At 41.5% G+C, this 14,711-nt stretch overlaps 1 non-coding gene across 1 annotated transcript; it reads right to left on the bottom strand.

The window, feature by feature from the left end:
• Positions 1-8,146: 8,146 nt before the first annotated feature.
• Gm22418 lies at positions 8,147-8,253 on the bottom strand. The gene has a single exon (XR_003956651.1). It is a non-coding gene; the product is annotated as a U6 spliceosomal RNA (small nuclear RNA).
• Positions 8,254-14,711: the final 6,458 nt, after the last annotated feature.

Here is a 14,711-nt window from a genome sequence, read left to right as displayed (position 1 = left end):
TGCTTTTCAAGCCAGTGATCTAAAAGAGTACAATGCATACCTAACATTCATGTACAAGAACAGCAAAATGACCCACAGATAAAATTAAGAGCTGATTTTCAGTGCAAAATTTCCCAACTGATCAGTTGGGCCACTTCTTATTGAACGCATATAGGATTTATTAAGCATGTGCTATGTGATAAGTATAGTATTAAGTCTTCATATGTATTGTCTTGTGTAGTTGTTAGGTTTGCAGCAGCTTTTTTCTTCCAGCTACTGTAGAGGAAATGGCAAGCTCTCTAACTAAAGCCTGTCTATGAATGTCTAACCTCCTAACATACTCATCGGGCTTCCCAGATTCCAAGAGTGGTCTGGACCAGCAGGATCAGTGACAGGATCCTTAGTGGGACAGCTAGGATATAAGAAGGTAAAGAAGAGAGGAAGGTGGAGTCAGGAGGTCTTATACAAACTAGGCAGTATGCTAAGCAAATCTATGAGGCAATATAGCAACTTATATACAGGGTTTCCTGAAAGAGAGTGAAGTTAGTGGGAAGATAATCTAACAATGGTACCCAGTGCTTCTTAAGAAGATCACAGAGTAAGTACATAGAAGCCTTGGGATGATAACCATAGTCCTGTACAATGGGAAGAGTTGGGCTCTCAGAATCTGAAGCCAGTGCTGCCCCATGGGCCTGACCCCAGGCCATTAATGGCTCTGCCATACATCAGGGCCTCAGATAAATTTCTGCATCATCCCAGCCCTCAACACAATAGAATGCCTGTCTCACTTCCCCAAGAAGTTTCTAGACCTCAAGCTTCCAAACTATAGGACATTAGAAGGATACAGAGGCATGGCCACACATCCCTGCACATATACTGGGCATACTTTAATTAAAAAAGAAGCTTGTCTTTTACATCCTCATAGTGGTGCCCTCCTTCTCTATAATTCCCTTACCTCTCATTGCTATCCAGGAATAAGACAGAAACCTTCTCAATTCTCTAAGACCTTTAAGAAGAGCCCCTACTCTACCTCCTGGGCATGAACTATCCTCAGGGCTGCTGTCTGTCTCTATGACAGTAACATCTCTTCTAATGAATCTCTTACCCAAGAGAACAGTATGTCTCAGTGTACCCTGTGAACTCTGAACCCATAAAATTTTAATTTCATCACAGAAACTCTTCCAGAAATCTCTCTTTTAATACCATCTCAAAGATGAGAAAACAGAAGCTCAGCACATTGTATTTTCATACATTAAAGTTTATAGATAATAATGACTCTGTCTGAATTCAAACCTATTGATTTTGTAGCTATTGGCTTGATGAGTTACTACCTGCTTTCCCTCAGTCTATCAAATATAAATACTAGCCCCTTTAAGAGAATTACTCTTAATGTACATTAGACCGATAGACCTTTCAGATCGATTGTATCTAGGCCACGTCAATAATCTACTTTTCATTTTCATTTTTAAAGTAATATTCCTCAGAATTTGGAATTTGTTTCTAGAGGAAAAAATTGATTTTTCTTTTGTATTCTTCAAAGTTAACTGAAAAAAAAAGTCATAAAAGCAGGCATTTTGGGTTTGATCTCAGGATTATCCAAGAAGGCCCACAGAATCACACTAACAAGTGTGCAAAAGCACTTGGTGTAACAGGGGGATGCTGAGGATGCAGAGACAGCTTAGGATAACAAGTTCATTCTGTTATGTGCCCAGTCTCGCAGCTCAGCTGTTAGGATGGTTTTATTCTCCCCTCTGTAGGGCAGGCTAGGAACTGAAGGTCTTGGGATGGCTGACTTCCTATACCCAATTGCATACTAATCACACATCTTTGCTTGGTGTATATTTAGCAGTGAAATCCAAGTGTCCTAATTCACACCTCCACACTTGAAAGGCAAGGGATTGCTCTGTGAGGAAGGAGATAGTCCTTTAGCTTGCAGGAAATGGTTGCCTGCTCCTGAGTGGTTTGGTCTCATTACAAAGAAAGGTGAGAAATTCCATGTTGTTTACCTTGAGGCTTTGGGGGACAGTGTTTGCAGAGTTTGAGAGTGGAAAGTGAAGTATTCAGCTTGCAGTGACATAAGCAGAATTTGGCCCTTCCACTTTTCACATAGGACACATTGCCTCTTTCAATAAGACTACATTTTTTACATGCTGCCTTTCTCTCCATCCCAGTCAATTAATTTGTTCTTACTAATGCCAATTTCTAGCCCTGCAGAAAGAGTACTGAAGGTGCTTGTTGTCTAGCTAGCAAAGAGAAACAGAGACTTGTAACCAAGGAAAAGGCACACTATTAAAATGCTTCAGAGGAGCTGATCTTCCAAAGGTTATTAATGCCTGGGAATCTGCACAGCATTTATCATTGCTTTACCTCTTTGAGTTACAGAATCAACTTCTGGTTACTGCTACATCCGGGACATAGGAATTGCTATGTGAAAAGTGGCCTTGTGGAACTGAATCTGTGGCTTGTGTCTGAATAATGGTCCTTGCAAAAATGAAGGAATTCTAAAGAGATGCTTAGGTCTCTCAGTCTGTCAGATGAAGGAAACAATGAACTCTAGAGATAAAGGGTATTTTGCCAGGAAGCTCTTGATGGGAGAAGAAAAATGCCTAACTGGCAGGGAACCTTGTTTCCGCTGAAAGAGATTTCACACAATTTTAACAACTTATCAGATCACCTTACCCTATGAGACTAAGATAGGGTAAAGATAAAGATAGATCTATAGTAGGGAGAACCACACCTAGACTGTGACAGCTAAAATGGACAGTGCAAATTCTTGGCCCTCTATTTAAATTTTAATCTCACTTCAGAACTCACAAACAGACTTGGGAGATTCAGTGGATCTCTTTGGCCGTGTTACTAACGTGGCCCTTTTGAATAAGTCTGTTCCCTGCTTTCCATTTTTAATGTGGCGTCTTTAATTGGAATATTGATGATAGATGTCTAGGCCTAGCTTGGGTAAAGATTGGTATCCTTAAATTCCATGACAGTCACAGAGGCCTTTCCCAACCACTCTCTAACTGATCCCTGACAGGGCACGTATGACAGATACTATGTGTGGCAGACACTAGAATCTGTGTACAATTCGTGTGTGTGTGTGTGTGTGTGTGTGTGTGTGTGTGTGTGTAGTGGTCAGATGTCAGCCTCAAGTGTTATTTCCCAGGCCTCTGTCAGCTCATATGTGTAGCTCTTCCCAGACAGCAAAACAATCCCAAAGCTGTGGCTTATGATGTCAGCTCTCTGTTTCTTCTAGAATTCGTCCTCCTCCACTTCCTGCTTTCTTTTGCTCTGCACAGGGATTACATGGATTCTCTTTTGAGCCTTCAAAACACAAAGCCTCCAGCCTACATCTGTTTTTGTTGTTGTTGTTGTTTGTTTGTTTGTTTTCTGGTAAAGAACATCAGCTCTTTTCTATTTGAAATTCAGAACATATCTGCTTGTGTAAGTCACTTTTGACTTTCTGAGAGAAGTTGTCATTGACTCAAGAGTGAGATTGATATTAGTGTTGTCCATGATTCCTGTTCTTTCCTAATAATGTGACAAGGGAAAACAGAAAACCAAAGAGTGTCCTCTGGAAGCCAGGTTCTAGGCAGGCTCCTGGAAACAGAGAAGAAAAAGGAAGGGAGGGGAGAGGGCTAGTCTCAGTCATGATCCACACCTCATTGTCTCAGAAACGAATACAAGGTAGCCCATTATCCTGAGACTCAGTTTCCTGATCTAAGAAACAAGGCTAAAATAGCAATCCCCATCTGCTAAAGCAATAATACAGGAGTGGAATGCCATTAATTATTGTGCATCTTCCCCAACTCCATTTTCTATTTTAAGACTTGGAATACAGGTGGGAAAGAGAGGATGGGGGGAGATTACTTCTTAATTCAGTTAAGGAAGGCATTGATGTAAGGGCAGAATTAAGGATCTCTGTTGCTATGGATGAGCAGAATGCTCAAGTATCCCTAGATATCTGTCTGTCCTCCTAAACTGAGGTTCACTTGTTTTTCCAGGCGAGTATCAGCCTCCTACAAGGAAGCACTGTCTGCTAGGAGCAACCGTTTCTAGGGTGCTAAAGCATTTCATGAACTGACAGGAGCAATGATAATGTTGGCACTGGCAATACTAACAGTAAAGGCTTCAATAATTAATAATGATAAAGCAAGAACTTCTCACTACCAGCCACTCTCTAACTGATCCCTGACATGGCATGTGTGACAGATACTATATGTGGCAGACACTAGAATCTGTGTACAATTCGTGTGTGTGTGTGTGTGTGTGTGTGTGTGTGTGTGTGTGTGTGTGTGTGTATGTGTGTGTGTGTGTGTGTAGTGGTCAGATGTCAGCCTCAAGTGTTATTTCTTAGCTTCTTTTCACCTATCTCTGCCTCTTCTCCCACCACCACTGCTATTTAAAGTGTGCACTGTAAGACGGAAGAGCCTATGTCCAGGATGTCCCACTCACAGAAATACAGAGACGGAGATGGATGCAACAAGGAAGAGGTTTATTGATCCAGTGCACATGGATCATCCTGCAAACAGGGCAGAGGCGACCCAGAGTCTCCTAAACACACACTTTTTATACAGTTTAAGGGTAGGCCTTGATAACAACATAAAGTGATTTAAGCCCATTGTTGGCCTGATCTGACCTTTTCACACACCCCCCCTGCCCCCTTTTAGAAATGATAATTAGTCTCTCTCTTCAAGAGACCTACCTATGCAGCATTGATGGCCTGGGGTGAGGTGAGGTCTTAGTCTCCAGAAGAGGGAACTGAAACATTCCTGGTCATTATCTGCACCTGCCTTGCAGCCTGGGCTTTCTTGTAAAGCTTGGTTTGCTAGGTCATTCCAGGAAGGGAGTGTTCAGCACAACCTTCTAGCGGAAGACCCCAGCATGCTAATTCTAGCACTGTCTTTCAACTGCCAGTCTTATGTTCTCTAAGGTCACACATTCCCACATGCACCTCCACACTTAGCAGTTTTATATGGGTTATAGGTATCTGATCTCAGATCCTCCTGCATTCAGGACAAATGCTGTATTACTGAGGGATATCTGAGAAGACTAGGCTGACTCCGTGACAGGCTTCAAATTGGCAGTTCAAGACTGGGCAGGTCCAGGCAAGTCCTCCCTTCAGAAGTTGTCCCAACACCTGGCCTGTGGCCAGGACAATGGGTCAGCAGCAGTTTCCAGACTTCTTCAGCTACTTCCTCATTAACAATTCCCAGACCTTCCCAGCAAAAGTTTCAAGCCCCCACAACCAGGTAATGGAATGTCTCTAGAGAGAGAGAACGATAAAGGTCATCTACCCCGGAATCCCTGGATGTGCTTTTTTCTCTATTTTGGTAATGGGAGACACTAGCATGCTAGACTTCTACAGAATAAAACATCTTTTGCATTTGCATACTAATGAGTCTGGGGTATCATTCTTCCATGAATCATGGACCCTTACATATCAACAACCCCTGTGTGCAATATTCTACTTACTTGGAACCACTACAAGATAAATATTACCACAGCATATTTCTTAAGACACACTTTAATAATTCCTTCTCTTTCTCTTCCTCTTCCTCTGCCTCTTCCTCTTCCTCTTCCTCCTCCTTCTCTTCCTTCTCTCCTCCTTCTACTCCTTCATATTCCAGTATTACCACAATACTCCCCAAGGCATATTCTAGTAATTCTACATTCATGTCCATTGATGGTCATCTTTTATGGTACATCAGAGTTGCCATCTGTAATCCCTAGAAAATGAAAGAAATGATGCTGTATGATGCTGAAGATTATAAAAGACTGCTATGGCAGGAGGATATGCAACAGATCCCTTGAGAAGTTCACATGCTGAGGAACTGAGGCAGTGTGAGACAGCCACCAGGAGAAAAAACTCCCCCAAAGTCACCCCAACCATGGCTGCTAACCCAGTCTGCAGAGCCTGGAACTGGAAATATCTAGCTGAGCTGACACAGGCTCCTTGCTCTCTGCTTCTGTGTGGGATAATGGATGGTGCTTATTTAAGCTAAGTTGGGGATCATTTGTTATTCAGCAACAAATACCCACAATGGAAATACAGCAGAGAATTGAAGTGCATTGCTTAAAACTACTGTTTCAGGGACTGACAAGTCAAAACACAAACTCGGAATCTGACTCAGAGACCAGTCTCACAGTCCATATACTGTGACCAGTGACTTCATCTGTTTTATGTAGCAACAACAGAATATCATATCCTAGGTAAATTAGAAACAACAGAGGCTGGTTTAGGTCAGAATTCTAGAAGCTGGGATGTCCAAGATTAAGGGGCTGCATTTGATGAAGGATTTAGGGTTTTTGGTTTTGTTTTGTTTTGTTTTTTGTTTGTTTGTTTGTTTGTTTGTTTTTATTATATCCTAACATGACTGAAGATACCACGAAGAGAAAGAGGAAGATGAGGGGAAGAGGAAGGAACAGTAACAAGTAACTATTTTCAACCCAACAGGATCCAGGATCACCTAGGAGACAATTGCCGGATACTCCTCTAAAGAATTATTGAGATTAGATTAATCTATGGGCATGCCCATGAGAGATTATCTTTATTAGTTTAATTGAGATAGGAAGACATATCCTGAAAGGAGTGACCCCAGTTTCTAGACATGGCTTCCAGATTTTCTAAAGAGATGGAGCTAGCTGATCACCAGCATCTATTTCCCCCCGTGCATCCGATCATCCATGCAATGTGGCCAGCAGCCTCAAGCTGTGAGACACTTTATGGGTCCCTTAATCCACAACAGTGGTACGTTCTGACTTGAGTTGTGGAGATTATATTTAAAACAAAGAACCATTTAATTCCTAGAGTATCCTTGACCAATTTCACCATATTGAGTGATTGGACCTGGAAAAAGCAATTAACTCTATAGTCATTAATATGATGGCAATAGTAACATCCCTGTCCTTCATAGTCAGCCAGAGCACAAATCATGGACATGCACATAACTATATGGAGACTCTATGGCCCATGGACATCCACACGGTCTCAGGAATCAGCTCATGCCCTGACCATGACCATGGTCTCAAGTGGCAGTACAGATAATGGACATCAACAAGGTATTCTGCTTCAGTAGGATCACAGACCCAGATATGACCTCTGGCAACAGTGTGACATAGACGTCACCATGGCCTCAGGTAGTAGTGCAGGTCACACATATCAATATAGACCCCAGCAGCATCATGGTCCACTAATATCAACATAGCGTCAGGCTGTCACACGGACCACAGACATCTGTGCAGCCTTCAGTGGTAACATGTAGAGGGAGGAGCTGATAAGTCGGGCTCCCTAATTGTTTCTTGATTATGTCAATAAAGATTGCAGAAGCTAATCACTGGAGGAAGGTAAAGAGGTTGGAGTTCCAGGTCCCAGGAGGAAGAGGTGGGAAAGAGATAGAGCATGAAGGAACGCCTACCTTGTCATGTAGGTGAATTATAACCATCGGGGTTCAGACCTCAGCTCGACTGGAGACCAGCCTGCAATTCTCCACAGATATCCCCATGACCTTAGGTGCCAGTGCAGACCATCACATCAGTATGACCCTTAGCAGCAGCACACACCAGGACATCAGCATGGCCTCGGGTGGCAGCTTAGACCAAGGATATCAATATGGCTTTCTGTGGTACCTTGGGCCAGGGTCATCAGCACAGCTCCCATATACAACCACCTGAACCAGTGAGTTGTTGACTGGTTCAAATTTCATAGTTTCTGAAGCACCATAAATACTGAACCATCTCAGAAACTCATTTCAGTAATCTTGCTCTTTCCAGTCATGGTTATCCTGCAGCTCTGGTTCTGCAGGCCTGGCTCCTTAACATGCTTCAGCAACTTATACATGGGGTAGATGTTGAGATGAACTGGCTCAAGGTGTTGTATCTTAGCCCAGATAGTAGCTGAGTTGGTTAGTCAGCATCAGCGCTCCTGCCCAGCTTCCACAATGTACCCTGCCCCCAACTCCCTCACCATGCCCTATCTCAGTCTTTTTTTTTTTTTTTAGATAACATATTTTATTTTATTTATTTATTTTTAATTAGGTATTTTCCTCGTTTACATTTCAATGCTATCCCAAAAGTCCCCCATACCCACCCCCCCCCATCCCCTACCCACCCACTCCCACTCTTTGGCCCTGGGGTTCCCCTGTACTGGGGCATATAAAGTTTGCAAGTCCAAAAAAATATGGAACGTTTCACGAGTTTGCGTGTCATCCTTGCGCAGGGGCCATGCTAATCTTCTCTGTATCGTTCCAATTTTAGTATATGTGCTGCCGAAGCGAGCACCCTATCTCAGTCTTAAAGTGAGGTGTAGATGGATAAATTTGATTGAAAAAAAAGAGAGAGAGAGAGAGATAGGGCCATTTAGAGACAAAGGCCATTTCTTGAGCACAGTGGAAATCCCAGTTCTAAAAAAACCACTTGAGAATCTGGGACGTAGGTCAAGAAAGAAGTGACTAGGAGAACCCACATGACACATGTCAGGCCATCTGGGAGAAGACAGCATACTTTGCATGTGCTTCTTTTGAGTTCTTTTCAAGTGGATATAATTTACCTTTATACGAAGGAGGGATGAGGGTTTCAGTAAACTTACACTATTTGTTTTTGCTCAAGTTGGTAGTTATTAAAGGGTAAGGCCAGGATTTGAATTGGGGTCTCTGAGTCTATAACTCATGTTCCAACTACCATACCCTTGGGGTGAGAGGAAAGCCAGGCAGGACACTGCTTTCTCAGTCTTGCCACCTCTGGCCCTGAGGTAGAAATAGTCACCTGTTTATTACTAATACTTATTACTATTATCTTATATGTATGAGTGTTTTGTTGAACTTACATTTACACACCTGAGTGCCTGATGCCCTGCCACGGTACTCCGGTCTAGTTAGCCTGTCAGGCAGGGATGCCTAAAAGCTGCTCATGAGGCAAAAAGAGTTTCAAGGAAGCTCTCCTCCTGGAGTCTGGCGTTCTCTTAATTCTCCATTCCCGCGTTAGTCTAGTGTATGGATCCACGTGCTCTCTTTCAGTATCATCCTATTATAAGTGCCTTTTGAGATTGAATTCTGACATAGCTAAAGCCTCAGTGTTCCAACAGTCCTAGATCATCCTTGAGCAAGACCTTGGGCTTGGAATTCAGTACTGCCCCTGGTATTACACTATCTCTTTGAGTAAAAGTTAGGTCACTGCCCTTCACAGGAATCTACCATCACCAAGGAAGAAAGAAGTTTCTGACGGTAGGAGAAACCAGAATAGATACTTAGAATTATAGCTGAGTTACACCTATATACAGGAATTTACAATGGTTTAGGAAGTAGATTGGGCTGTGGTTTTAGAGTATTGCATTATTCATGAGATGGTTAGCTAGAACGGAACTCCCTAGTTAGAACCATGACTTGGGTGTGAAAGCCCTTGCCCTAGGAGTGAAAAGTTCTCACACCTGGCTTCTAAGACTATAGCTGACCTTAGATAGGGCTGACTCTGTCTCAGTTATTTTATTGCCCAGTTCCTGCCAGTCTTTGCGGTTTCATTCCTCTGTTCTGTGTAAGAGTCATTAAGTATCCGGTTACCTCATTTTGTACCTTGCAGGTATGTCACCCAACTACCTTGTTGTCTTCCGTATAAAAAGTCTGATGCTCGAGTTGTAAAAATACATGCAGATTCCACACGACTTCTCCTGTGTGCGTCTGTCTGTCAAATTCATCCGACGCTTTGCCCACCCACAACTAGAGACCTGTTCCACGCAGACAAAGGGGCCCAGAGGGTCTGTGGCAATGTCCAACAGATGGCATCGGATCCCCTGGCACTACAGTTATACACAGTCATTGTTTTACAGTTGCAAGTCATTGTGTGGGTGCCTGGAGCTGAACCCTTTATAAGAGTAGATAGTTCTCTTAAACACTTAGCCCTCTCTCCAACCCAGACTTTACCTCTTCTTGGAATCACAATGTCAAAGCAAGTTTTCACTCTGACATTCTCACCATCCTTTCAGAAAGTCTAGTTTGAAAGGTGAGGAAGAAAGAGAGATTGCTGCATTTTGTCTCAGCAGAACAGTACTCCAACAGAATAATCCCAGGTCTTTCACAGAACACTGGGTGTTTTGCCCACAATATTTGACTTTTTCCCATCAGAAGTCCTTGACTCTGTTTAGAGGATGAACATTTTTGTTTGCTTGTTTGTTTGTTTGTTTGTTTTTCTATTTGCAGTTATAGGAACCAAGTCTGGATCACAAATCTTTTCAGGGCTTTAGTTCATGCTTTCAGATCCAGACACAGATTCTCAAATTCTGAAAACATTGAAGAGATTTCCACTGACCCCATAGAATAGAGTAGCTGCAAAGCTGTAGATTTTTCTTTTATTAATCAAACTACTAAAATTAGGAACCAGAACAGGGCTTCTTGCTGAGCAACTGAATCTACTTGAGTAACAGTGACTCTTCTCATCTCTCAAGTTTACTGCTTGTGTCCTAGTGTAGAGCTTAGCATTCATCAGAACCTGCTTAGAACTCCATGGTGACTGCTAATATAATGTATATGGTCGTGTATCAATGTCACATGTCTTAATTGCAGCATAAACTTGTCTCTCTTCTGTACTATTATGGCAGCGGGAAGATTTAACCAGCTTGATACTCTGCAATTAGAAAGGGTTGGGTGTTTTTTAATAGTTTCATTAATATTGTCAATTTTAAGCCCCTACATGTGATATATAAATTGGTTGATGCATGACAGGACCAGGGGAGTTTTCTTGAGCTCAAACATTCTTTGTAGCATTTTTTAAAAACTGGTGTGTTATTCAGAACTATATTCTGTATCTAACAGGTAAGTTTGTATTTGAGATATATACCTAAACTCCCCCTTCCCGTAGAATATGAAGAAGGGGGAATATTTGCCATTGGCAGGTGTCAAGACTCCTAATGTCATCCTACAGCTCTGTGGGAGGCAACTTACTGGATGCTTATTATAACCTATACTTTCTTAACTCTAGCATTCACTGCTATAAATAGTTACATATGTGTAGTATGTATGTGTGTATGTACATGTATGTGTATTTACTACCTATGTGTGTATGCATATGCAAGTTTCTGTATATATCTGTATTGTGTATGTAGTATGTATAAAATTGTACATATATATGTGTATATATGTGTGTTTGCCTGTGAGTTTATGTGTGTGTATATATATGTGTGTGTGTGTTTGTGTGTGTGTAAAGATGTGTGTATGTCTCTGTATGTATGTGAATAGATGTGTGTTTATATATGTATTTGTGCTTATGTATATTAATGTTAAATGAACAGTGGCTTTAGCACACTTAGAATAAAAATGACCACATTTGTGGGATTTTTTTCAAGTCAGTTGATGGTGACAAAGTCATGTTGAAAGCTTGGCAGCTCTATCAAGTATAGTCTGAGGAGAATGATTGCCAGTTATAGTTATGGCTGCTGTTACTAATTTATAAATAACAGCAGCCATAATGGATGTTATTATTGATTGTAAACTTAATGTATTCTAAATAATGTGGTTTCACATTTATTACTTTACATTATAAAGAAACAAAACTTATGTCTAATAGATTAGGTGGTTGTCTGAAATTATATATATATATATATATATATATATATATATATATATATGACAGTGAGGAAGCAAAGAATGGTCTCAACTTCTGTATCTTTGTCTTGAGCTTTGGAGTCAAGGATCTTTTCATTGAAGACAGTTGAAACTATAATTCAAGCTGGTTTGTGCAAAACTAAGGACTTATTGATCTCTGTAGTTAAAAAGCACAGGTAATTAGACCTTTATATATGGCTGCACCAGGTCAGCTGATCTCCCCCTGGCTTCTGGGTCCTACTCTCTTGTCCCTACTTACTCTGTCTCTCTGCAAAAGGAAAGTCATCCCAGGAATCAACAAACTCCTAGCAGAGTCAAAGAATTGAATGTCAGAAGACAAAAGACAAAACCCACACAGACAATGACAATAACAGCTTTATCCTTTTGGGATGCAGGTGACCCTAAGGCTGGGAGTCTGTTAAACAGACAGTGCCTTCGGTATTTTGTAAGGTCCTTCACCTTTTCCCCATTGGTCCAGTTTAGATACCTACCCCTGTGCCTTCCCAAACTTCTACAGTGTTTTCACAGGTAGCATGCTTTCTCTTTTCTCATCTACCAGCTGTCCAGGCATAGATAGCTGTGGTACTGGGCTAGTCCTTCTAGCTTGGGAACAAGGCTTCTATGGACTTGGAGCCATTTGAGCTCAGAGCAAGGCCACTGCTGTCATTAAGCTAGATCATTATCTCATCAGAAGGTTACACTGCTGTGAAAAGTATACTTTAATAAAAGTATATTTAATATACTTCCTTCATCTCTAGCTTTCCTTCTGGCCCTATTTACTTCTCTGTCATCTTCAGTACCCAACAGCAGAAATAATCACCAGCAACTCTTTGAGTATATGTCAGTGGTACAAAACAGTGCAAACAGAACTGCATATGTTAACCTGCCTTATGTCACAGGTTCATCATTCAGCCAATCAGACTGGAGACGGAATGTTCTGATTGTCTAGACTGGGGACATTCAGTAGTGGTCCAAGAATAGAAAAAGAAACAACGTTGGCTTTATGAAACCGGGATGGGTACTAACAAAGAATTGGTGCCTATTATACAAGTTTAACATTTAGAACTATTTCTCTTAGACTCTAGGGATCAGGAATCAGCCCATTTATGAAATTTTGTGGCTCAGTCACAGGGGCCTGGAGTCTTCCCATTCAGTGAACTGGTTTACTCTTTGCAAAGGGTAGTGGACAGCTTCTTAAAAACACCTCTGTGGGAGCTGTCCAGGCATAGATAGCTGTGGTACTGGGCTAGTCTTTCTAGCTTGGGAACAAGGCTTCTATGGACTTGGAGCCATTTGAGCTCAGAGCAAGGCCACTGCTGTCATTAAGCTAGATCATTATCTCATCAGAAGGTTACACTGCTGTAAAAAATATAGTTTAATAGAAAGACAATAAACCATCTGGACTCAGATCCCTTGCAACTCATGACCTCTAACTGAGACAACCAATCCCTAAGAGAAACAAACACACAGATAAGACCTAAGCAACCATAGCATTGTGACATTAAGACACCCCCTAACTGCCACAGAGGATTTCCACCCATAAAAGCAAGCCTTCTCCATACGGTTTCTTTCTTCTGTTTGGTTCACTGTGGCTGAACCACAGTGAGTCTAATATACTCTTTACTTCAGATTATCTCTGTTTTGATGATCCTCATGTCACTGGCTTCTTGTGCTACTCTGGCCTAGCAGGAACAGCCAGAATGCATGCTAACTCAATAAACTGACCCCTTTCAGCAACTCTCAAAACCTCCAGAGTCAAGAAAAGCCAGGAGTGAGGACTGAAGACAAAGTTGTTCCTGAGGGTCAGTAAATCGGATTAGCATTGCAAGACATCTTTAGCCAGTCCTGAAACTGGATGGCCAAGATGCAAGTCATTCTAGTCTAACCCAGTTTAAAAGCAAGATTTATTTAAAGAGGTAGATTAGTCGTGGTGGTGATAAAATAACGTGAAAACGTTAAACAAAAGCTAATCTATTTGAACTCCATTTGGTTTTGGTATATTTATTCCTTCCACTCTCAAACTAGATCACTCCTGAAGCAGCTGCTTCTGGAGTTTGTAGCAGGGCATGCTTAAGAAGGGATTATAGCTGTAGCTAGCAAATGACAGAATAATGACTAAGTGGAAAAATAGGAGAGTGCTGTAATTTACAGATGATGTGACCACATCAAACCCAGGGAAATGAGTTGGTTCTCTCTCTCTCTCTCTCTCTCTCTCTCTCTCTCTCTCTCTCTCTCTCTCTCTCCCTCCCTCCCTCCCTCTCTCCCTCTTTCTCTTTTTCTTTATAGTCTCCAGTCAGCCATCTCTGTAGTCCATGCTCCTGACTTTGAAAGCCTACTTTGTTGTGTTTCACTCTACCTACCAAAAAATAAAAAAATAAAAAATAAAAATAAAAAATAAATGAGGAGAGGGGTAAGGCCCCTGTACTTTTTCATAAATAGTACAGGGTACTCTCAAGCTTCTCACCTGGAGAGCTAACTGGATGTTAATATGTCTACAGGGAGAATGGCTTTTCTGCCAACACTTTACAGCCAAAAGAACTATGAACAATTAATTGTCAATGATGTAATTGCTGGAGGAGTAAACATTAATATCCAAAGACTGGTGCCCTTTGGAAAACAGAGACATGGGATACGCCTTGTATATATGCAGGTGTAGTGAGTGTCACCCTGTGAGATGTACTTTGCTTCTCTCCATCACTTGCACAGTTGCTTCTGGCCACAGCACAGTTTTGGTATTTAATAGTGGGGAATGATTTGCTAGTTAGTACTTTGTTAAAGCTAACAAGCTTCCCCAAATTATACTTCCACTCACTCTCATTTGAGGAGTACTTTCTCTTTGTACTTGATAATAAGTTGCTAGTCAAGGGTAATTATGTCAGTTCCTGGTCATGTCAATATGAGAATAGCGATCCTAGAGGATGTTCTTTGGTGAGGCATGTATGTTGAGGGAGTTGTAGTTTGTGTTTGTCTTAAAGGACACGGCAGGTTTTCTTTACAAGTTTGGAAACATCATGGTAAAACCACAAATTTGTAATTTTGATTAAATTATTCCATTGTAGCCTCCCCTTAGCAGGTAAGCTCAATCTCAAAATTCTTGGGTGTTTTTGATGTACTTGTTATTTGGCAGTGTGTGTGTGTGTGTGTGTG

The sequence above is a fragment of the Mus musculus genome, chromosome 6 (genome assembly GCF_000001635.26).
Source record: "Mus musculus strain C57BL/6J chromosome 6, GRCm38.p6 C57BL/6J".
Taxonomy (NCBI): domain Eukaryota; kingdom Metazoa; phylum Chordata; class Mammalia; order Rodentia; family Muridae; genus Mus; species Mus musculus.
The sequence above is the reverse complement of the archived record's forward strand: the minus strand, read 5'-3'. Positions and strand labels throughout refer to the sequence as shown.